The following is a 22,846-nucleotide window of genomic DNA, read 5'->3' on the forward strand; positions in this document are numbered from 1 at the left end:
CTCCTGTCGGCATAGAGCGGATACTCAGGAAATCTTACAGCAGCGTAACTGCTTCTGTACTGCTGTGTCACTGTAAGGTCTCTAATGTAGACATGGTTTGAGCCTGCAGAGAGCTAAGGCAATCACAGCGAGATAGGTGAACTGCCTCATCTCATTTAGGGCCCCATGATTCAGTTGCTGTAGAATCTGGTATTTTTTCAAGATGCCATAGAATACAATATTTGACCAGGGAATTTTTTATTTTGCTGCTGCCCGGCGACTGACATTTTGTTTTCTGGCTCCCTGACCTGGCAGAACCTGCCTGAGGCTGCTTCTTGCTCTCCAGCTTTCCTCATAAGAGGGAATTAATTGTCACACATACAAAAGGAGTTTTTTTGGTAGATGCCTGAACGACATTGAGGAGCCAACAGCAAGGGACTGGTGCTGGGCCACCTGGTCAGTATAGCAATATATATATATATTACTCCAAAATTACTGTTGAAAATAATTATTGATGAATTTTATGTCAATGAGGATTTCCAGCTCTGAGCCACAATTGTGTGTGATTTGTGGGAAGGGGATAAGGGCATTTCCTGCTAACATTCTCACCGAATCCTGCCACAAAATGTAAAGGTTGTGCCATAGAGTACAAGGGCCCTGTCTATACTTTTCTTCTTCAAGCTTTGGGGCACAGAGGGCTGTGAAAAAGTTCTAAGCAGTTAGCACAGATTCAGTTCTAAGCAGTTAGCTTATCTCAGACCAGTTTTGCATCAGTGTAACTGCACTGACTTTAAATCAAGATTTAGACCAGCGTTAGATCAAAATCAGGTCTGAAGAGTCAAAAATGGTGAAATGTTTGGTGTTTGGCCTTTTCTGGTGTTTGGATTGCACTCATTTTAGTAATTTGGACATATTTTAATACCTTTTATATTCCTTGTATTTTTTAGGTTCCCCAGTTGGAACATGTGAAAAATAAACATGATCTAAGATTATATTTACTAAAGAAGATTTCCCTGTGGATGGTAATACACTATGCAGTGGGGAAATTATTTTGATTTAATTAGGTTTGCTGACATATGGTGAAATGGTCACATTACATATCACCCTTTCACTCAGTCATTTTCAGACCAGTGGAGGATGAAGGACTGTTTAGTACGTGTCCATCAATTTCCATCCTCATTCTTCTGAAGGTCTTGGAGCCAAAAGCTTATGAGAAGTAGCCAAATCAGGCTTGTGAGAGCATAGACAAGACCATCCTCTGAACCATGTGTCTGGCATGATTGTACCTATCATTTATGAAGGTTTGTTCATTTTGGTCACATATATGGCAGTGACAATGAAGCAAATGTCTCCAACTTTCAGATGAGCTGCTAAAATTGTATCTAGTGTTAAAATGGTTATAGCAGGAAATAACCTCACAAGATGAATCACATCCTGTCTTTCAGAGGGTAAGTAGTTCATTTGAGTCTAAGCAAAACAATTGGAAATTAAGGTGCATTTGCTATGTAACTAGATATTTATTACAGTTGTTTCTGTACTGTTGATACTAAATACTCATTTTATGGTAACCTGGTACATGTTGCAAATCTTGTTGGTTATCTTATTACTTGGAACAAAAATCTTAAGCAAGCTGAAAAACAACTAGTTGCTGCTGCTACTCTTAAAGGGGAACCAGATAATGTGAATAACCAGAATAACACATTTTTCAGGTTAATTATAAGGCAAGATTTCATTAAACCAGAGAGTATACACAAACTTAGAATTTTCTGTGAATCCCTTGTGTATCTGAATTCAAGGAATAAATTAAGTTGAGGCTCTCCAGGATGATTCCAGTCAGCATACTGCTAAACTTGTTGCCAAGCAACAAATCTCTAGCTTAGCTTATAATTACATAGTACTGTAAAAAATGCTGCTTGAAAATTGTCCCCCAAAACAACAAGGAACTGATGAGTCACTGTCAGCTGCTGGCAAATAACACAAGAGACAATCTAGCAGAAAGTGAGTTATTCTCAGTCACTGAACTAGAATGCATGCCCTCGCAGTTAAAAAGCCAGTTCCAGAAATTAGAGTCACAAAAGGATGTGTAGTTTATGAAATCCCAGGTATAGAAGAAATTCAAGATGAAAGTGTTGGAATGTACAGTTATTCAGATCAGAGAGAGCTGTGGAGTGAACTGACCAGCTCTCAGGTGGATTACCCACCAGGGGACCCAGAACTGGATGATCAAGATGACCAAGGCCAAGTGTGCATGTGTGCTTGCACCTGGAAGTGTTCTGTTTGATGGCATTACTTAGGTTTCCCCACATCTTTGGTTCCAGCATCTTGGGTTTTTTTTAAATTCAGAATAGGAGCTGGTTGTGAGAGGCTCTGTTGTGACTTTTCATGATAAGCTTGGCTGAAGTGAAGGTAGCCTGAGCTGGCTGTGAAAGAGACCTGTCACATGAAGGCCTGTTCTCTGCTTTTCCATATAATGAAGCTTGTTTCTGTCAAGGACTGCCTTTTTCATACTGGATTTATTTGAAGTTAACTATGAGAAGGGCCTAATGTTTTCTCCTGTTAGTCACAGAAGATTGGATGGAATAGAACTGGAGTTGATCTTTTGCTGGGCAATCCTGTGTCAGTGAATTTGCTGTTTGTTTATTTTTTCTGTTGCATGTGTGACCCTGCCCTTGTTGCAGTGGAACTAGGATTGTTCTTGGGATAAATGCTTTATTAAAAAAGCTTTGCTGGAGTTGGACTGCTCAAATCAGCTACTTTGGCTGATGAAGGAACGCCCTGCACTGAAAGCTGTTTTACTGCAGCCAGGTAGGCAAATGAATTTAATTAATTTCTACTAATACTGAATAAGTCCAAAGGATTTATTAGGTATATCTACTTGATAATGCAAGTTGAGTTATACTTAAATAGGTTGCTTTCTGTACTTAACTGTCGTAAATAATAAGACTTTTAAAATGATTGAAATGTGTTGTTTCATTGATAATTTGTACATCAGCAGATGGAAATGTGATGATGCTGTGGGATATTTGGTATGCCATGACACTTACAAATGACTACTCAACTGATCTTTGCACTGAAACTCAGTTTTCTTTTAAGTGATATGAAATAAATACATTAACAGCTAGTTATTGAATTGTTAAAAAAGGTTATGTTGCAGTCCTTGTTTTAATCTTAGAATCTCATTGCAGATTATTCCTGAAAACATGTTATATCATTAATATTATAGAAGCCAGTCTTGCATTTCTTAATGATAAAAAAATTCCATTGATTAAAAACTGCTGGAGTTGATACTTAACTTGCATAGTTTCGTTCCATTAAATCTATTCAGTGTATGCAGAGAAGTGGGTTTGTGATAAATGTTATACTGCTAATTATTGTTTGTACAGTACACTGATCATGTAAAATGCTCTGGAAATGCTCATTATTAGTCATGATATTATGTGTAACTCCTCCATCTGAACTAAGGACACCACACTGCTTTAGGATCTGATTCTGATTAGAGTTGTGTGAATAACTGAATTTTAGGTTTGTTTGCCAAAATAAAATAAAAAATAGTTTCAGGTCAACCTGAAATGAACATTTTTCAAATATTTTTGCAACCAGAAATTTTTTTAAAAATATTGTTTTGGGTCAACTGATGTTTTGCTTAACCTAAAAAAGTTTCATTTTGTTTTTTACTTTTTTACATTGTTACATTTTTTTAATGAAATTGAAGAAAAATTTGAAAAGAAACATTTTGAATCAAAAACATCAAAATGTTTTATTTCAAAACTGTCAAAATGAAATATTTCATTTTTTTCAGAATTTTTTGTGTTTGTTTTCAACTGAAACAATTTGGTGAATTTGACATGAACTTGAAAATGTTTCAGTTGACCCAAATCTGATTTTTTTCAGGAAAAAAAAAACCTGTCCAAAATATTTTGCCCAGTTGTAATTTTGATCTCTTTTACACCAGTACTTAGAAAATCACTAAAGTCTCACTAAAGTCAATGGAATGATACCACTTTATAGCTGATGTAAGTAAGATCAGAATCAAGAACTTAGGCTGTTAGGTAGTGAAAGCAGATGTTGCTGAGAGTTTATACTATATTATTAAAATGCCAGTATGTAAAGATTGGAGTAAGATTTTCAAATCTAAAAGTTTCCCAAGTCATGGCAAGAATCTACTGAAACATATTATATCCCAGTTTTGTTTTCAAATAATACTTATGGGCCTCCACTGTTAAGAGGGGATTTGAAGCAAAGACCTATACCTCCCAGGTATAAATCACTATATATTTTACAAAGAACTATGATTAGTAATTGCAGCTCTTTTTCTTTAAGGATTGCTTTTATTTCTTCTGAAAGCTTGAATTATTTTCCTATTAAGAAGAAAGCCAAAAAGCAAATATGATCCTTTTTTAAAATTCCTGATATACTAGCAGAATCTCAAGCTTTGCTTACTTTTTTCTTTTTTGCATTTAAAATTATTCTTCTAGTTATCTGCTGATATATCTAAGAGAAGAAGATATGATGGAAGTTGTGGAGGACAGGAAGTTAACTATGGCCCTGATTTCCCTCTTAAGTCTAAATCTGGCATAACTACATGGGTGTAAAATTGGTGAAAGTGAGAAGAGAATCAGTACCAGAATGATGATCTTTTACTGTGTGGTCCCGATCTGCACTGGGATCTGAGCTGAGTTACACCTAATGATGAAAAAGACAGATTACAATTTACAAAATCTAGATAGAAGTCTAACAGAGGCACAGACAACACAGGCTGAGAGGGTTTCTCTTGGTCAATAATATTGTCCATCATGCATCCAGAATTGTAAAGTGTTTGATTAGGATGTTTGCCATCACTTGCATTTTTCTTTCTTTCTAATGGAAATGCTTTTAAAAGATCTGATGATCTTACAAGTGTTGCTCACTAAAGCAGCTATTCAAGCAGTCATGTTTAGAAATACTAACATAAATTGGATATAAAAACACAAGAAACAATATTTACATGGGGCAGTCAATGTTTATAGCCCATAATCACAGACTCTCTCTTTTATAAACATTAACCAAACCGATAAGTCAGTTTAAAATTATATTGTGTACATTTTACATTAATAATTTATTCCAGAAAAGTTGGGAAAATCACTGAATAGATCACTTAATATACGTTTCAATAATTTATTATGGAATTAATATGGGACTAATCTTCAGTATAAGAATGGAAATTATATGCACAGCAAACATTTTTTAAGCAAGGTTTTCATGTTCCTGCTTTTATTGTTAGGAGATGGGAGCAATCTGGTAAAAAAAATAATCTTTTAAAATATTTCAGAATTAATTTGTGATTAATAAAATGTGGTAAAAAATTTTAAGAAAAATATATTGCGATTTCTTTTTCTGTCTGGTTTTCTTCTTGCTCACATCCTGCTAATGCAGCTGGAATCAGTTCCAGGAAATACTGTTTCTTTGGAAATTTAATAAATACCATAATTGTTATTAAGTTAATGAATGGACAATTTGGGATTTATATTGCACTGCTGGGATTTTATTTCCAGCACACTAATTTTGAAACGTACTCATTTCCAGTTTAATAATCATTTCCTTCTAGTCACATTGATTGTTTTTATCAAACAGTTCTCTATGAATGACAATTCTGTTCCCATTTGTCAAAGCTGAATGTAGGTATGATCATGCATCCACACAACCCACTCTTAAATACAATGTGATATATGCCATCATGTGCCAGCAATGCCCCTCTGCCATGTACATTGGCCAAACTGGACAGTCTCTACGTAAAAGAAGAAATGGACACAAATCAGACGTCAAGAATTATAACATTCAAAAACCAGTCAGAGAACACTTCAATCTCCCTGGCCACTTGATTACAGACCTAAAAGTCGCAATATTATGTTAGCCAAAAGGGCTCGTTTCCCCCTGGAGCTTACCTAATTACACCAAGGAGGCACGGAGACAGGAAGACGAGTACCACACCCTTTATTGATCGGTCAGCTGAGCGGGTGCTCTGATCGGCTAGTGCCAGAAGAGAGAGACACCCCACAAGCCCGAACGGGCCTTTTTATAATCAGTAACAAACAACTTAGCCTACATTTGTCTACGTCATTTGGTTGACCTGTAGAACCTGTACATGCATCTATTAGGGGATAATTGGATACGCAGGATACATATATCATTTTGTGGGGGCTACAAGATACATCTGTTGAGGATACATTTGTCATTCTGAAGGGGACACAAGATACATCCGTTGACCCTTTGTACTATATACTTTGGATGCATACATGGAAAAACAGCTGCATACACTTGAGGAGCCAAAATGGCTGATAAGCTATCCAAACAAGCTAATAAGCAATTAGCTGACATAGGTAGATGTACGTCCCTTGTTCCTGTTAGGTCGATTAAAGTTTCAGGCCTACTACAGAAAAGCTTAATTGACACTGGTTTTCACCAACATATTACAACAAAAAAACTTCAAAAACAGACTCCAACGAGAAACTGCTGAATTGGAATTAATTTGCAAATTGGACACCATCAAACTAGGCTTGAATAAAGACTGGGAGTGGATGGGCCATTACACAAAGGAAAACTATTTCCCCATGTTTATTCCCCCCCCCACACACCCCACACAGTTCCTTACATCTCCTTGTCAATTGCTGGAAATGGGCCATTTTCATTATCACTACAAACAGTTCTTTTTCTCTCCTGCTGATAATAGCTCACCTTATCTGATCACTCTCCTTATAGTGTGTATGGTAACACTCATTGTTTCATGTTCTCTGTGTATATATATATGTATTTTCCACTACATGCATCCGATGAAGTGGGCTGTAGCCCACAAAAGCTTATGCTCAAATAAATTTGTTAGTCTCTAAGGTGCCACAAGTACTCCTGTTCTCTTAAATACAGGTTTCTATTTCATTGTGGAGATTGAGATTAATGAGATCAATGTATCTTACTCCTATTTTTCTCTTTAGAATTATGTGTTTTCTATAGAACTTTAATGTTAATACCAAAATGCTTATTTAAATATCTCCTCCCTCTTTCCTACACATGCTGAACATTAGTTTCTTCAGTACAACTGAAGCCTTGATAGACTGGACATTTGAAATAAAAATATCCTTTACTGTTTGTAAGTTGCTGAAAGAGGCTTTGAGCCAAAACATTCATATCTTCCTCCTCCCACTTTTGAATGATCTACTTTTTGGACATTTTTAGCACTTAAAAAAAATGAATGGCTCAATTCCTGCTCTTTTTCATACCAAGGCACATCACTTAACTCAATGGCATTACTGATGATTAACCCTGGTGTGACTGAGAGTAGACTTTGGCTTATTAAATGATTTAATGCATCCTATCAATAAATCTGTCTGGGTTCATTGTCCCAAAGACCAAAGAAAAAAGCCACTGATTGTTTAGAGATGTGTTGTTGTTTATGTGAAAGTTCACAGTGTTACCACAATAATATTTGTCTTTTGAGAGTTTTACTTTATACATTCTTGTTTACTGAAGTATTTAAAATAGCTTTCATTTAATAGACTTTGTTAATATTCATAAATGAAAATGAAATTATTAAATGGATATAATATTAAATTGATTTTGGATGTGGGTTCGTTATTTTTAATGCTTTTCGTCGGTCACACCAGAGCTAAATGAACTCAGTAGTGAGCGCTGCTAACTCATAGAGTTTGACAGTACTTTACAAAAGATTATAACACAAAGCCAGGAGCTGAATAATCTTAGTTCAAAAATTGAGCTGATAAAATTGGACTTTTGCATATGATTTCAAGCACATAATAGCTCATAATGGGTAAATACAAAGCATCAAAATATTTAAATAAGAATAGGTAATACATGATTTTTTACATTTGAACAGAAGATCTCGAAACACACAAGGGAAAATAAAAGACCTGTGATACAGCTGTGGCTGGCCCAGGTCAGCCGAGTCAGGCTCACAGTGGGGCCTGTAAAATTGCAGTGTAGACATTTGGGCTCAGGCTGGAGCCTGAGCTCTGGGGTCTTCCCTCTTCCCCCTGGACTTACACTGCAGTGTAGACATACCCATAGTAGATATGTTTCACAAACAAAAATCCACACACATTTCAGTATTTTCTTCAAGAAATTTCAAATTTTTCAATGAAAAAACACTTTTCCAAAACATGTGTGTGTTTGGATTTTTGTTCTCTCCCCACTCTCTCGCCTCCTTTTTCCTTTTTTGACCCCTCCCTCAGAACATTTCAAAAGAAAAAAACCTTCTGGGAAAATGTTCATTTTAGAAAAGAGGTCATTTTTCATCAAAAAAGTGTTAAATAGAAAATTTCAACCAACAGCAATCGTAACCTCCATTTCAATTCCATTCACGTTATCCTTTCCCCTCTGTAATATTCATTCTTAATCCTCGGGGCCCGTACAAGGATCAAGTAAAATAATGTCACCAAATCAATCATAAAACAGACATTTAGCACTGAAAGAGAAGTTTGAGATGATTGGGTGTATCTACTGATATAATACCGTATATCCTGCTTATATTCTAAAGTATTCCTTCTATGCTCTGTGCTACTGTACATAACCCAGCCATCAACTATGGAGTATACCTAGATGTCCATTTGTACATTTAGTAACATCTAAATAAAGCAGATGTGAAAACTTGTCCTCACTCCCCTTTGGGAACTTCATTTGAGGCAAAGATTAAAAGAGCACAATTTGCTGGTTTTGTTGGTACCTTTTCCTGGTTTCCACATCTGTTTTTTCTTACCCTTAATATGTCAGCTTGTCTCTCTCTCTCTCTCTCTGTGACATTCTCCCCCTCATTCCTGGAAAGCCATTTGGTTTTTCCCATTCTCCCGCAACGGGCTTCTCTCATTTCTTCCCATGGGGATCTCCATTCCCGCGCTGTGTGGTGCATCTCTTCCTACTTCTTCCCCAGCCCTTCTGCCACTTCGAACTGAATCCCACCACTCATCATCACCTCTGCTCTCCCACAGCCTCTCTGCCACCTCGAACTGCATCTCACCGCTCATCATCACCTCTGTTCTTCCACAGCCCTTCTGCCACCTCGAACTGCATCCCACTGCTCATCATCACCTCTGCTCTTCCACAGCCCTTCTGCACTCACAGAACCCCAGCACTCCTGCATCCTCAGAGCCCTTCAGACTACCCCAGCCATCCCAGTAACCTCACAGCCATTGAGCTGTTTGGGACCACGGAGCCTGCCGTGCCCTTTCTCCTTCCTCCCCCCTCCCCCCCAGCCTCCTGAACCCACAAAACAGCTGATCGGGAGGTGCGGGGAGGGAGGGGGAGGCACTGATCGGCGGGACTGCTGGTGGGCGGAAGGTGCTGGGGAGCAGAGGTGTGGGGGGAACTACTCGGGGGCTGCTGACGAATTACTGTGGCTCTTTGGCAATGTACATTGGTAAATTCTGTCTCCTTCTCAGACTCAGGCTGGCCACTCCTGCCCTAAGTCTTCTCTTTCTAAAGAGACACTTCCAGTTCCCTTATATGTGGATAGGCTATATCACAGGCTACCTGCTTCAGTGACTGAACAGAAGTCACTTCTTATTCCCCAGCAGGATCAACACCTACTATCAGGGTGGGATATTTCACACAATACTGACAACCTTTCTATCGGAATGGGGCAGGGAGGCTATGGAGGGGGATGGGGGAGAGGGAAGAGGCGTTTGGAGAGGTGTGTTCATGTATATGAACATCCCCTGTGTGGAGTGGATCTTTACTCCATGTCAGTCCCTGCAGTCAGAATACTGGAAAAAGGAGGAAGTCGGGCATGGAGAAGGTTCCAGGGTGGGGTCAGATGATCTGTTGCTGCTGCATAGACCCTGCTATATTCTACACTATAAAAGACCTACACAAAGTCCTATGCAGGCCTCTCCAGCCATGGGGTGGGAGTGCCCATTGTGCAGTGGCTCTGTGAGAGGGTGTCCGTTTGTGTCTTTGACTTTATTTTTGTTTAAAATTACCATTTTTTTCAGTGGGCCAACTGCCAAATTATCATTTAGGACAGTGGTTCCCAAACTTTAACAACCTGTAAACCCCTTTCACTAAAATGTCAAGTCTCGCGAACCCCCTCCTAAAAATGAATATTTCCAGGAATTTTCTCCTTTTCCTGAGTATAAATTATAAAAGCAGTGATCTTGGAAATATAAACTTTGTTTTTAATGACATGCTTATTACACACTATGTATTATTAATTATTATTTATCATTACAGTATTTTTTATTACATTATGAAAATGGCAACACTCTTCCAAGATCTCACTTTCATAGCTTGTATCACTTTGAATAAGCCAGTTATAAGACAAGGCACCTATGTTTCATCAAGGAGTGTCAGATGTGAAACAGCATGAAGGTATTTAAGAAGCCAACTCAAAGAGTTCTTCCTACACAAGCATTCAGGTCTTGAGCAGTCCAGGCAAACAACACACATTACAACAAAGCTTAAACTTGTTCTTCAAAATAATTTAAAAAGCAATACTAGCTGCCGATTTAATTTTAAAAACAGCAAAAATATCCACCTCCCTTTCCACTTCTTATTAGGAGTCTTGAAGTTTAAATCTCCTCAGTGTGATAGATATGCTTGCTTTGATCTACTTAGCTCTTGGAAGTCCAGGGGCTCCGGGCTGCTGGCCCCATGCTGCCCAGGGTCCCTAGGGACAGCTCTGTCTGCCATTAGGGAATTTTTTTCCTGAGAACCCCCTCTAACATTTTGTGAACCCCCAGGAGTTCACGAACCCCAGTTTGGGAACCATTGATTTAGGACATTATACAATATCTTATTCCATGTAGGGAAGATAACAATAGGATGGTGATGAAGAGCCACAGGCTGAATATCATTTCCATGGAGTGTCCCAGTCCAAATCCCCAGCTCTTCACCTTAGAACTAGGTGTATGTGTTCAGCCCATTATAGAGTAACAAGGCCAGCAGATGGGTTTTCATCAAAATTAAAACAAATTTGACAAGTCCTGTTAAGTATGTTATTGCATCACTGGGCTATATGTGATTTTTTATTCCAGGAATAGAAGATGTAAAATGTGACAACTATCACCAGTATTTTATTCCTATTTGTAAGCTATCTGTATGTTGAAATTTCACCTGAAGATTGTTCTTCACATGTTCACAGTTACTTACTATGCTGGTCTTTATTATGTCTGGTTGAGAAATTACTAAAACCCCCTTTAGTAAAGCCACCTACATGTGTTGATGTGTAGGTTAAACACTGACTATATTTAGCAGAAATAAGTATCTGGAAACCCTGCTCTCAGCCACATCTGCTCATAAATAACAGATCAGTATTCACCCATGAAAGCTTATGCTCCAATATGTCTGTTAGTCTATAAGGTGCCACAGGACTTTTTGTCGCTTTTTACAGATCCAGATTAACACGGCTACCCCTCTGATACCAGATCAGTGTGGTTATGCAATGAAGTGATATTTCAGTTATTTTAACGACAATTTAAGTGGATCATAATATATATAGAAATGAACTTTGTTATTTATCTGGAAAGAATAAAACTGTATCCGTGTTTCATCAGTCTGATGCTGTCTGGGAGTTCCTCAAGCTTATAAAGTAGTTTCAAGTTCATGAAGTGTTAATACTTTGCTTTCTCTTGCTAGGCTTGCTAAAATTTCCTCTGCATCTGCTTTTCATTATACCATTAAGCATTACAAAGTTATAGAACTGATTTCTACTCACAGCATGGCTCATTGTGATATAATAATTACAGAGCTGGAGTCTTGTCTGTGTATTTTTATTATATTTGTTAGATGGCATTCATTGTGTAATATTATTCAAAGTTTTGGATTTAAAATGGTATAAAAAAAATTTTTAGGCCCTGATTCACCACTGTGTTACTCCATTTTTTTGCCAGTATAGCCATGGAATTACACCAGCATAAAAAAGGAGTAATATAGTTGTGACTCAAGCCCTTAATGGACAGCTGTGAAAGGACAGGGTAAATAAGAAACCAAGATAGCAACATACCAGGAAGTCAGTAGAAATAAGGGCTCCTGAAAGAGAGACTTTTGAAGAGAATGTCTTAGATTGTAAAGTAATCTGATTTTAAATGATAAGTGATTTAAATTTCCACTGGCAGTCATGCAACCTTGGGCTGTGGTCTTGTAAGATCAAACACAAGCTCAGCAAGGTCATGGATAATCAGTCCTTGGATAGAAGATTTCAAAGCAAAACCCTAGGCAGCTGCAATTCTATCCCCTCTCAGTCAGAACTGAGGGCTTGATTGTGCCTTGCTGCTCCTGAGGAGTTTGAGGGGAGGGAACAAAAAACCCTTCCTTCCCTTGTACCCTGAGCAGTGGCCAGGTAAAAAAATCGAAGTTCACATGTTCGTGAAAGTGCAGGGGTTGCTTCTTTTCAGCACTCTCTCAGCAAAGGTGAACCGGGGGAGGGGCAAGTACAGAAGAAACGGGGCTTGTCGGGTATACAGAAAAATTAGTACTGAGCTGAAATAATTCCTCTCCCTTCCTGGTATTTATCCCTCTGATATATTTAAAGAGAGCAATCATATCTCCTCTCAACCTTCTTTTGGTTAAGGAAAACAAACCGAGCTCCTCAAGTCTCCTTTCATACGACAGGCTTTCCATTCCTCGGATCATTCTAGTGGCCCTTCTTTGTACCCGTTCCAGTTTGAGTTCATCCTTCTTAAACATGGGAGACCAAAACTGCACACAGTACTCCAAATAAGGTCTCACCAATGCCTTGTATAACGGGACTAGCACCTCCTTATCTCTACTAGAAATACCTCGCCTAATGCATCCCAAGACCGCATTAGCTTTTTTAACGGCCACATCACATTGCCGACTCATAGTCATCCTGCGATCAAGCAGAACTCCGAGGTCCTTCTCCTCTTCCGTTACTTCCAACTGGTGCGTCCCCAGCTTATAACTAAAATTCCTGTTAGTCATCCCTAAATGCATAACCTTACACTTCTCACTATTGAATTTCATCCTGTTACTAATACTCCAGTTTACAAGGTCATCCAAATCTCCCTGGAGGATATCCCAATCCTTCTCTGAATTGGCAATACCTCCCAACTTCGTGTCATCCGCAAACTTTATCAGCCCACTCCTACTTTTGGTTCCGAGGTCAGTGATAAATAGATTGAATAAGATCGGACCCAAAACCGAACCTTGAGGAACTCCACTGGTAACCTCCCTCCAACCCGACAGAGCACCTTTCAATTCGACCCGCTGCAGTCTCCCCTTTAACCAGTTCCTTATCCACCTCTGGATTTTCATTTCAATCCCCATCCTTTCCAATTTAACCAGTAATTCTTCATGCGGTACCATATCAAACGCCTTACTGAAATCAAGATATATTAGATCCACCGCATTTCCCTTGTCTAAAAAATCTGTTACTTTCTCAAAGAAGGAGATCAGGTTGGTTTGGCACGATCTACCTTTCGTAAAACCATGTTGTAATTTGTCCCAATTGCCATTGACCTCAAGGTCCATAACTACTCTCTCCTTTAATATTTTTTCCATGACTGCATACTACAGATGTTAAACTAACAGGCCTGTAGTTACCCGGGTCACTTTTTTTCCCCTTCTTAAAAATAGGAACTATATTAGCTAATCTCCAGTCACACGGTACAACCCCCGAGTTCAGAGATTCATTAAAAATTATCGCTAACGGGCTTGCAATTTCACTCGCCAATTCCTTTAATATTCTAGGATGAAGATTATCCGGGCCGCCTGATTTACTACCGTTAAGCTGTTCAAGTTTGGCTTCTACCTCGGATACTGTAATTTCCAACTCCGCACCTTCATTCCCATCAGTCACTCTGCCACTATTCCTAAGCCTTTCATTATCCTTATTAAAGACCGAGGCAAAATATTCGTTTAGATATTGTGCCATGCCTAGCTTATCCTTGATCTCCACTCTGTTTACAGTTTTAAGCGGTCCCACTTCTTCTTTCTTGCTTTTCTTCCTATTTATATGGCTAAAAAACCTTTTACTATTGGTTTTAATTCCCTTCGCAAGGTCCATCTCTACCTGGCTTTTGGCTTTTCTCACTGCATCCCTACACCCTCTGACCTCAATAAGGTAGGTTTCTTTGCTGATCCCTCCCATCTTCCACTCCCTGTACGCTTTCTGTTTTTTTTTTAATCACCCCTCTGAGACGCTTGCTCATCCAGCTCGGTCTAAAACTGCTACCTACAAACCATTTTCCCTTTCTCGGGATACAGGCCTCTGACAGCTCCTGCAACTTCAACCTGAAATAATCCCAGGCGTCTTCCGCCTTAAGATCCCTTAATATGTTAGTCCAATCCACTTCCCTAACTAGTCGCCTTAATTTCGTAAAGTTAGCCCTTTTGAAATTGTAAACCTTAGTCTCAGATGCAATTGTGTTTATCCTTCCATTTATTTTGAACAGAATTAGCTCATGATCACTCGAGCCAAGGTTGTCCCCTACAACCAATTCTTTAACAAGGTCCTCACTACTCACCAAAACCAAATCTAAAATGGCATCCCCCCTCGTCGGTTCTGTAACTATTTGATGAAGGAATTCATCAGCTATCACGTCTAGGAAAAGCTGAGCCCTATTATTATTACTAGCATTTGTTCCCCAATCTATATCCGGGAAGTTAAAGTCTCCCATGATCATACAGTTCCTATTAGTATTTACCTCCTTAAAAACATTAAAGAGTTCTCTATCCATATCCAGGCTAGATCCCGGCGGTCTATAGCACACCCCAATCACTATCCATGGGGAGGCTCTAGTAGTTTTCTTCCCTAATGTGACCATTGCCCTGTTCCTAGTTTAAAGCTCTTTTGATCAGGAATTGAGGGGAGACGGTTGGGAGATGTCCAGGCACTCTCCACGCCAAATTTAAACATTGAGAGGGAGGACAACAGGATAAGAACGGATATAGCCAGAGGGAGGGGTTTGGACGTAAGGAAGAGTGGGGGGATGAATACTAGACCAATAGGTCATACTGGTGGTACTGTGTCCCTACCAAATTGGGAAACAAAGGTGAGAGAAGCCAAACAGCAAAAATTAGGATGTTTGTTCACCAATGCGAGAAGCCTAGGTAACAAAATGGAGGAATTGGAGCTTCTGGTCCGAGAATTGAAACCGGATATCGTAGGAATAACCAAAACATGGTGGAACGGTAGTCATGACTGGAGTACAGGTATGGAAGGGTATGTGCTGTTTAGGAAAGACCGAAACAAAGGTAAAGGTGGGTGCTGGAGTCCCAAGCTGGCAGGGAAATCAGGGGCAGAAGTAGTCTTGGCACATCAGTTGGCAGCCCCAAGGGGGTTACTGTGATCCAACCCATCACAATGATTGTCTTCATTTTTTGCACATTTTTGCATATGAATCACAGACCTCCTTTTGTTCAAAGTGTAACTCTGAGACACGGTCAGTATTTCCTTTAAACTACTGTATGCAAAATGGGCAACTCAAGCTCCCTTCTCAACTTCTCCCATAACGTAGTGCTACTATTTAGAATGTTTTTATGCCTCAATCAGGGATACCAAAGAAGGCAGTAATTCACACAATGTTTCTGAATGAAACTGTCTAAAAATACTCTCTCAGCAAAAAAAGGGATTGCTTCTGGATCACTGATAATTGAGAATGAAATTTGCACTGTTCCTTCTCACTCAAGTTCAGACTTTTTTCAGACTTACAGCAGAAAGTGTCATGCTATGTCTTCAAGCAGTTACTAGTTCAAATCTCAACTGATCCATCACACAGATGACATTTTTCAGGAACACTAAATTGTTTTTAAAAATCTAGACTAAAAAAAAAATCATTTTCTCACTTTAAGCATAAGACCATGAGAAAAAGAAGAACTGACTGAGCCCCATTTTAAGTACATTTTTTGGAGAATACATATATATATTGGAGGATTTTATCTTGGGCTGTTGAAGGAAAATAGAAAAGTTGTTGTGGACAGAGAAAAAATTAAAACAACAAAGTGTGTTTTTGTTTGTTTGTTACTGAAATTCTTTTCCTTATCTGATAGCATAAATTAAAACAGAAACTGTAAACATAGTCCTGTGAAGAATATGTTGGCTAATCAATAGTCTCTGTTTAAAAAGAAAAAGAAAAAAAAGTGTTTTCCCCCGAATTACCATAGATCAAAGAAGTAAAAAGGAAATAATTGAGGGAAAATCTCAACAGCTGATCAACTATAGGAGGAATGGAAGGGAACTGTAACAGTACAGGTGCCCTTGAAAATCAATATGGGGGAACCTGGAGAAGAAATATCAAAAGTGCGACAAAAATGGAAAATGTAGAAAAAGAATCCATTACTAGTGACAATGCATTTACCTCAGGGCCAGATAAAAGAGAATGGAAAGAACTCTAGACAGACTGCCATCTTTTAAATGTTGCCTTCCATTTGTCAGATCATAATGTTTTAGCTGCAAAGATATTTGGGGATGCTTTCAATATCTTGGCAGCTTTGTATTTATAGGATGCAGGATAGCCTCAGAAAAATCAGGAATGTCCTGCAGAACGCAGCACTGCCATGTTCCTCCAATATATATATATTATGGAAGTACAACTGAATGCAGATATGGCAGATTTCACACAAAGGCTCTTAAACCATGTAAATACCACGTCTTCTGATTAAATCAGTCCAAAATTCTCCTCTGCCTTGCACCTTGCGTGGTAATTTACAGTGAATATATAGTGGACATTAAATCTCACTGCCAGAAAGACAGTGATTTTGGAGGTTCCTCACTGCAGGTGAAATCTCTGTCTGTCTCTACTGTGGCTTGAACAACAGCAAAGGTGATTGTTCAGATTTGGAAAACTACCTGGGCTTTGAGGTCTGAGCTCAAGCTGAGAAACTGAAGACGGAGCTGGGAGAGGACAAGGAGGAAGAAAGAGATGAACTCCTCAAAGAGGGAGTACAATTTAGCAAACACAAAAGTCAAAGGACATGAAAGTTTCCTGTCCATCCTCCACCTCCATCAAATGCCAAGAAAGAAGTACCTCAGACAAACACAGAAGAAAACATTTATCAAAGTAAAAAGCATTATTGACACTGAAAAGAAACTGTGCCAAGCCAAGAAAGACAGCATAGGGGTAGCTGCTGGTTCGTTGGAAAGATCAATTGCACCTCCTGGTGGCAAACAAAACATTACCAACCTCTAATGTGGACAGATGCTTTTCCCACTTTGAAACAAAACAAAGAAAATAAGAAATAATTTTTATTCATTTTAATATGTAACCTATGGTTTACCCAAGGAGCTTAGAAGATTGTCTGAATGGTAGAATATCCATTCCTGTTTTAGAAACAATTAATGTGCTGTGTACATAAAATTAAGGCAGATCATTGCAGAAGGGGTGCTATTAAATGGGGTTCTGGTATTGCTTGGATGTTTCTGTAAGTGCATGGGGAGAGAAGGAGAAAATTGGCTCATGGCTAGTAACAGTGTCTCAGCTTCATCAACTAAAAATTAACCAATACCCCCTTTTTTTCAGTTCTGTACTGCAAATGAGACGTGTGCCACAAAAGTGAGATTGGACATCACAGCTGATACATCACCCGTCTCCACATCTATGAGTTATTTCAGCCAAGCAGCTTTTTGATATAAAGCAGGACCAGGCTGAATTCTAGGTTTTCCTTTAATTTCTTGATCCCAGTTAGACAAGGGGGATAACTTGTCATAAAGTTGGCTTTTCCACAGTACCTTCTTTGGCTGCCATTCCAGGGAATATATTACATCATCTAGGTCCCAGCCTGGCCCCTGTATCCCAAGGGTGACTTATCCTGAGCCATGCTCAGTAATGGTAAACTCTTTGTTGGGGTTTCACCCAGAAAGGTGGCTTTAGATCACAGCTGAAGCTTCAGCTCCAGCCAACAGTGCTCTGTCCCTTCCAACTGAATTTCCACTGCTGGTGGCCTCTGTAAGGGTAAAGGCTGGTAGACCCTGAGCTATATCAGCTTCTTGTCTCACTTTTTTGTGCTTCACTTTAAATGTGGGTAGCTTATTATTTAATTAGAGGTTCACGGATCTGAACTGCATTCAAAATGCATTGTACAAGTACCTTGTTCATCGGTGGAGACACAGTTCCATCCAGTCTAGCCTAGGTTTCACTGCAGGATCATCTTCCAAAATTTCTTGATGCTGCCAAGATAAAAAAAGATGCAAAGAAACTGTTCAGAAGAGAGAAATAATAATAATAATAATAAAAAAACCCCAAGAGCAGCTCTGTCCTGCTGAAGTGGCTGGAGCATGAGAGTGGAAACCCCCACTTTTGTTCTCAGGCACTTATTCTACCCCATCCTGCACCAGCTGCTTTTGGGTCTCAGACTTTACCTTCATAGGACTATCTCTTATTAGGGAGGATGTGTATAAATTAACATAAAGGGATTCAAATTCTTCTGGTATATCTTTGGTTTGCATAGCGTCTGGACTGCTGGTTTCCTTCCAGTAGTGATATGAGTTGGTGGGAATTGATACTGCTAACTGAACTGAATGCAATTCTCACATTTCCTGCTGCACTCACAGAATTTTGGTTTCATGAAAGTGATGTCAATGGACTAAGCTATGAGTGAGGAAGCCAAAAACTCACTGGCCTGAGACAGATTATTGCTCTTTTTGTTATTAGGTTGTGAATAACATTAGGGTTTGAGTTTTGTCTCATTTACGCTGGCTTTATGCTAATGAAATGCCATAGACTTCAATGGAACTAGTATGGGAAGAGATTTAGGCCCTTATGGCCTTTACATTGACTTTGGTGGGCTTTGAACCAGGCCTTTGGATTCTAAGGAGCCCCTTACTTCTGACCATTCTCAACTGTCTCTGTCTCAACTGTATCTGAGAGCCAGACTAAAAGGAAAACATAATATCACCCTGATTCAGTGCTATGCTCCGACAAATGACAGTGATGAAGTAAAGGACAAATTCTACCTTCCACTACAGGCAGAGTTAGAGACAGTCCCACACCATGACCTAACTATCGTCATGGGAGACCCGAATGCCAAGGTCAGTAAGGACAACCCAAACAATGACAGAGCAATGGGAAGACATGGATGTGGCACCATGAATGAAAACAGAGTAAGGCTTGTTGATTTCTGTAATATGAATGACCTAGTCATTGGCAGAACCCTATTTGAACATCGTGAAATTCACAAGCTGACATGGTGTCCTTCAAATGGCAGAGATAAGAATCAGATTGACCATATCATGATCAATGGCAAATGGCAACGCTCACTGACAGAAGTGAAAAAGCGAGAAGGGGTGCAGATGTTGGCAGCGACCACCACCTTGTGACAGCCTCCATCAAGCTAAAACTGAGATGTGTGGGTCCACCAAACAAGGGACATAGATGTTATGACATTGACAAGCTAAAGTCCCCTGAAATACAGAAAGACTTTGGTCTGCAGTTAAAGAACAGTTTCAAGCACTTGCAGACCCTGATGAAGAGGAGGGGAATGTAGATGAGGAGATCAACAAGAAGTGGGACAAAGTAACAGCAATTTATAAACTCAACTCAACGCATTCAGTCAGCAAATTGGACTGAAAATCAACTGCAATAAGACAGATACCATGACCTTTAATATTGCCTCACCATCACCAGTACGGATAGAGGATTATGTTCTCACCAATGTAGAAACATTCACATACTTGGGCAGCACCATCAGCCAGGACGGTGGAACAAGCCAGGACATCCAGAACAAAATTAATAAAGCCAGGAACATCTTCAGGAGCTTAGATACAATCTGGAAATCATCAAAATACAACACCAAAACCAAACTCAAGATTTATCAGAGCTGCGTCCTTTCAACACTACTTTATAGTGCAGAATGCTGGGGAATGAGACAGTATGACATGTCCAAAGTGTCTTCATTCCATACAACCTGCCTCAGAAAAATCCTCCATATCTTTTGGCCCAGAACAATCTCAAACCACGATCTGTTGACACAGTGCAGCCAAGAGGATCTGAGCACCATCCTTGCCAGGAGGCATTGGAGATTGATCAGTTATGTGCTTTGGATGGAAACTGATTCCATCACCACAGTAGCAATAAAATGGACACCTAAAGGCAAGCGAAAATGAGGCCACCCAAAAACAACATGGCGAAGAGCTGTGGAAGCCAAGCTGAAAAACCTGCGGCCAACTGGGGAACCATTGAAAGACTTGCCAGAAACAAACAGGAGTGGAGGAGCTTCATCACTGCCCTAAACGCCAGAGGTGTAATAGGAACATTGATGATGATGAAGTGGTTTATTAGTTATGGAGTCAAACATTTTACTATATGTAAAAACCCCTAGGATTAAGTATTTGCCCCACAACATATTTTTAGGAGATTAATGTTAATGGCATGACCCCAAACCCATTTGCATCTTGGTCAGCAATAACATCAGAATTTGAGGACAAAGCTTTTAGCACATGAGCCTGATCAAATGTTGACAAAAAACAATAAAGCGATGAGGCTAACTTCATTCCTTTTCCTTGTGAAAAGCTCTATGAAGCAAAAGTTATCAATTTCCAAGCAGTCTCTTCATACTACCTCCTTTTCAGCTCAGCCAATTAAAAAAAGATCAGTATTAAATATTAAGGTAATAGGAGATGAGTTCAGGGAAAGAGAAATATATTATATAATATAGAAAAAAATACGTAAAATAATGCCATGTCAGACCTATAAAAGCAATGCCTCAGGCTTGATTTTCACTATAGTAGATGCCAAGCTGCAAGACCCCTGTGGTGAAAATGTCTGCTTGAAAGGAAGGCACGGTGGTTCAAGCAATCTAAAAAGCCCTCCCCCACTGGGCTACAGGGGAGGTCTCTGACGCAATTGGTGTAGCCATAATAGTGGATGGAGTCAGGATACCTGGCAGATGTGCTTATTCATGGCCACTTCCAGACAGCTTCAGTCAGCAGGGAGTCTATTTGCATTAAAGCAATGAGAATTTGTATTTAACAATTATTCCTTTATTCAAGCGTTTTATATTACAGCAACTAGCACCTACTGCCTGGTGCCATCTGCAGTTTGCTGATCTATCCTTGCAATCCAGACCCTGCCTTCCAAGATGGGGGATCACATTTGGTCTCTGCAGTCACACTCCCACACTGTTGCCAGCTCTCTTGACTTTATTGTGAATCTCATGATATTTGGTATTTTCCTTTAGAGTCAGATCCTGGAATGCTATTATTACATGATAATGCAGCTCTCATTTTATAATCAATGTAAGTTTCTAACCCTCATGGTTGCAGAGAAAAGCTTAAAAATGTGAACCCTAAAGGCATGAAACCCAGAAGGCAAGTAAAAAGAACTCCAAATTTGACTTTTTTTTTTTGCATCTGGCTCATGGTATTAGAACATTTGGAGTTGGCAGTACTGAGTTACAGTGTCACTGCATTAACTTCAATGTAATAACACATGTAAGACTGGTGGAAGTGAGATCAGAGTGCTATATACATATATACTTGCTATACATCAAGTATAAGTTATAATTAGGTTCCAGGGGAGGTGGCAGGAGACAACTAGGGATGTGTGGTCAGAGGTTTCCGCCCCCCCCCCCCCGTGTTTAAGCAGGTTCTCTGAGGGTATTTGGGTAGCCCATTCCATGATGTGATCTACTTCTCTGGTGGAACATCCTTGTTTGGTGAAGGCAGTTTTAAGTGTGTTAAGGTGTGCTCCTGGACTTTCTCCTTGTATCATATTCTGTGGTATCTGAGGGCTTGGCTGTAAATAACAGATTTCTTGGTGCGATTGAGGTAGTTACTGGATCTGTGGAGGTAAGTGTGGTGATCTGTGGTATTCTTTTATATAGTTGTCTGTATAGGGTTCCATCATTGAAGTTAAAGTGCTGGGTGAATTGTAGTGTGGAATCTTGAGTCCTTTATAGTAAGTGTTGTTGGAGAATTTCTGGTTGGCCTCATTGAGGTAGCATCCTCTTTGTCTGCTGATTTGATCACTATCTGGTGATTGGATTTCAGGGACTGCATAGCTGTCCTCTGGCATGGAGGTTAAAAGTTTGTTTGTTAAATGTTTCACAAGTCATTTTTTTTGGTTCTATGACTGTAGGGGTTTTAACATGCCCCTTCATCTTGAATGGTCCCTTAAAATGTGTCAGGTACTTGTGCTAAACAATTGTATTTAGCTGTGACACAGAATAGCTTTTCCAGACCTGAAAAAGAGCTCCGTGTAGTTTGAAAGCTTTTCTCTTTCACCAACAGAAGTTGCTAAAAGAAAAGATCATGCATGTTGTCTTCCTAATATGGTGGGAACTACATGACTACAACACCACCACAAACATGAGGATAGGATCAGGATTAGATCAGAATAGTGACCACCATGTCATTCCAAAGATGATTTCTGGTTTTATGCATTCAGGTGAGCACACCCTGGGGGTTGCTTTTGGATGAGATTTGGTGACTAAAGGGGTGAAAATTACAAATGTCATGGTCAGATCATCACCTCCTGTAGTTTGAGGTCAGGTTTCACCTCTGCTCTGACTGAGGCAGAGGTGAATTTGGGAGGCCTTTTTTCTCTCCATGAGCAACTACAACAACTGAAATCAGATTAGGAATCCCAGCTAACAGTTCCCAGATTTAAATGTCAGAGTCTGGTGTGTCGGAATGACTGCTTGTTGAAAAAAATAGAAAGTGTTGTGTTTAACTGAATATATGTGCTCAGAGACATTGGTGACTGAGCATAGTTTCTAAATTGAGCAAACATACATTAAATAAATCTCTCTGGGTAGTTTCAAAAAACAAACATCAGAGGGCACCACAGTCTTTCTAAATATGGATATAACCTTGTCTCTCATAACTCCTAACAATCAAACAATAATAATTGGAAATGAGGCAGAGCCACAACACTTTATCCAGGTTCAGGTACAGATTTTGAATAACCTCAAAATTTGGCAGTGTTTGGAT

General features: G+C 39.4%; 1 protein-coding gene and 1 long non-coding RNA gene across 2 annotated transcripts in view; one reads left to right on the forward strand and one right to left on the reverse strand.

Moving 5' to 3' along the window:
• LOC123373193 overlaps window positions 1-22,846 on the reverse strand; it is a 56,673-nt gene that overhangs the window by 6,642 nt on the left and 27,185 nt on the right. The window contains exon 2 of the long non-coding RNA XR_006580606.1: window positions 18,006-18,085. This is a non-coding gene — a long non-coding RNA (uncharacterized LOC123373193). The remainder of the gene's footprint in view (window positions 1-18,005; window positions 18,086-22,846) is intronic.
• LOC123373192 (cytochrome P450 1A5-like) overlaps window positions 2,564-22,846 on the forward strand; it is a 47,302-nt gene continuing 27,019 nt past the window's right edge. The window contains exon 1 of the mRNA XM_045022050.1: window positions 2,564-2,784. The gene's annotated coding sequence lies outside the window, so the exon portion shown is untranslated. The remainder of the gene's footprint in view (window positions 2,785-22,846) is intronic.

This window comes from Mauremys mutica, chromosome 6 (genome assembly GCF_020497125.1).
Source record: "Mauremys mutica isolate MM-2020 ecotype Southern chromosome 6, ASM2049712v1, whole genome shotgun sequence".
Taxonomy (NCBI): Eukaryota; Metazoa; Chordata; order Testudines; family Geoemydidae; genus Mauremys; species Mauremys mutica.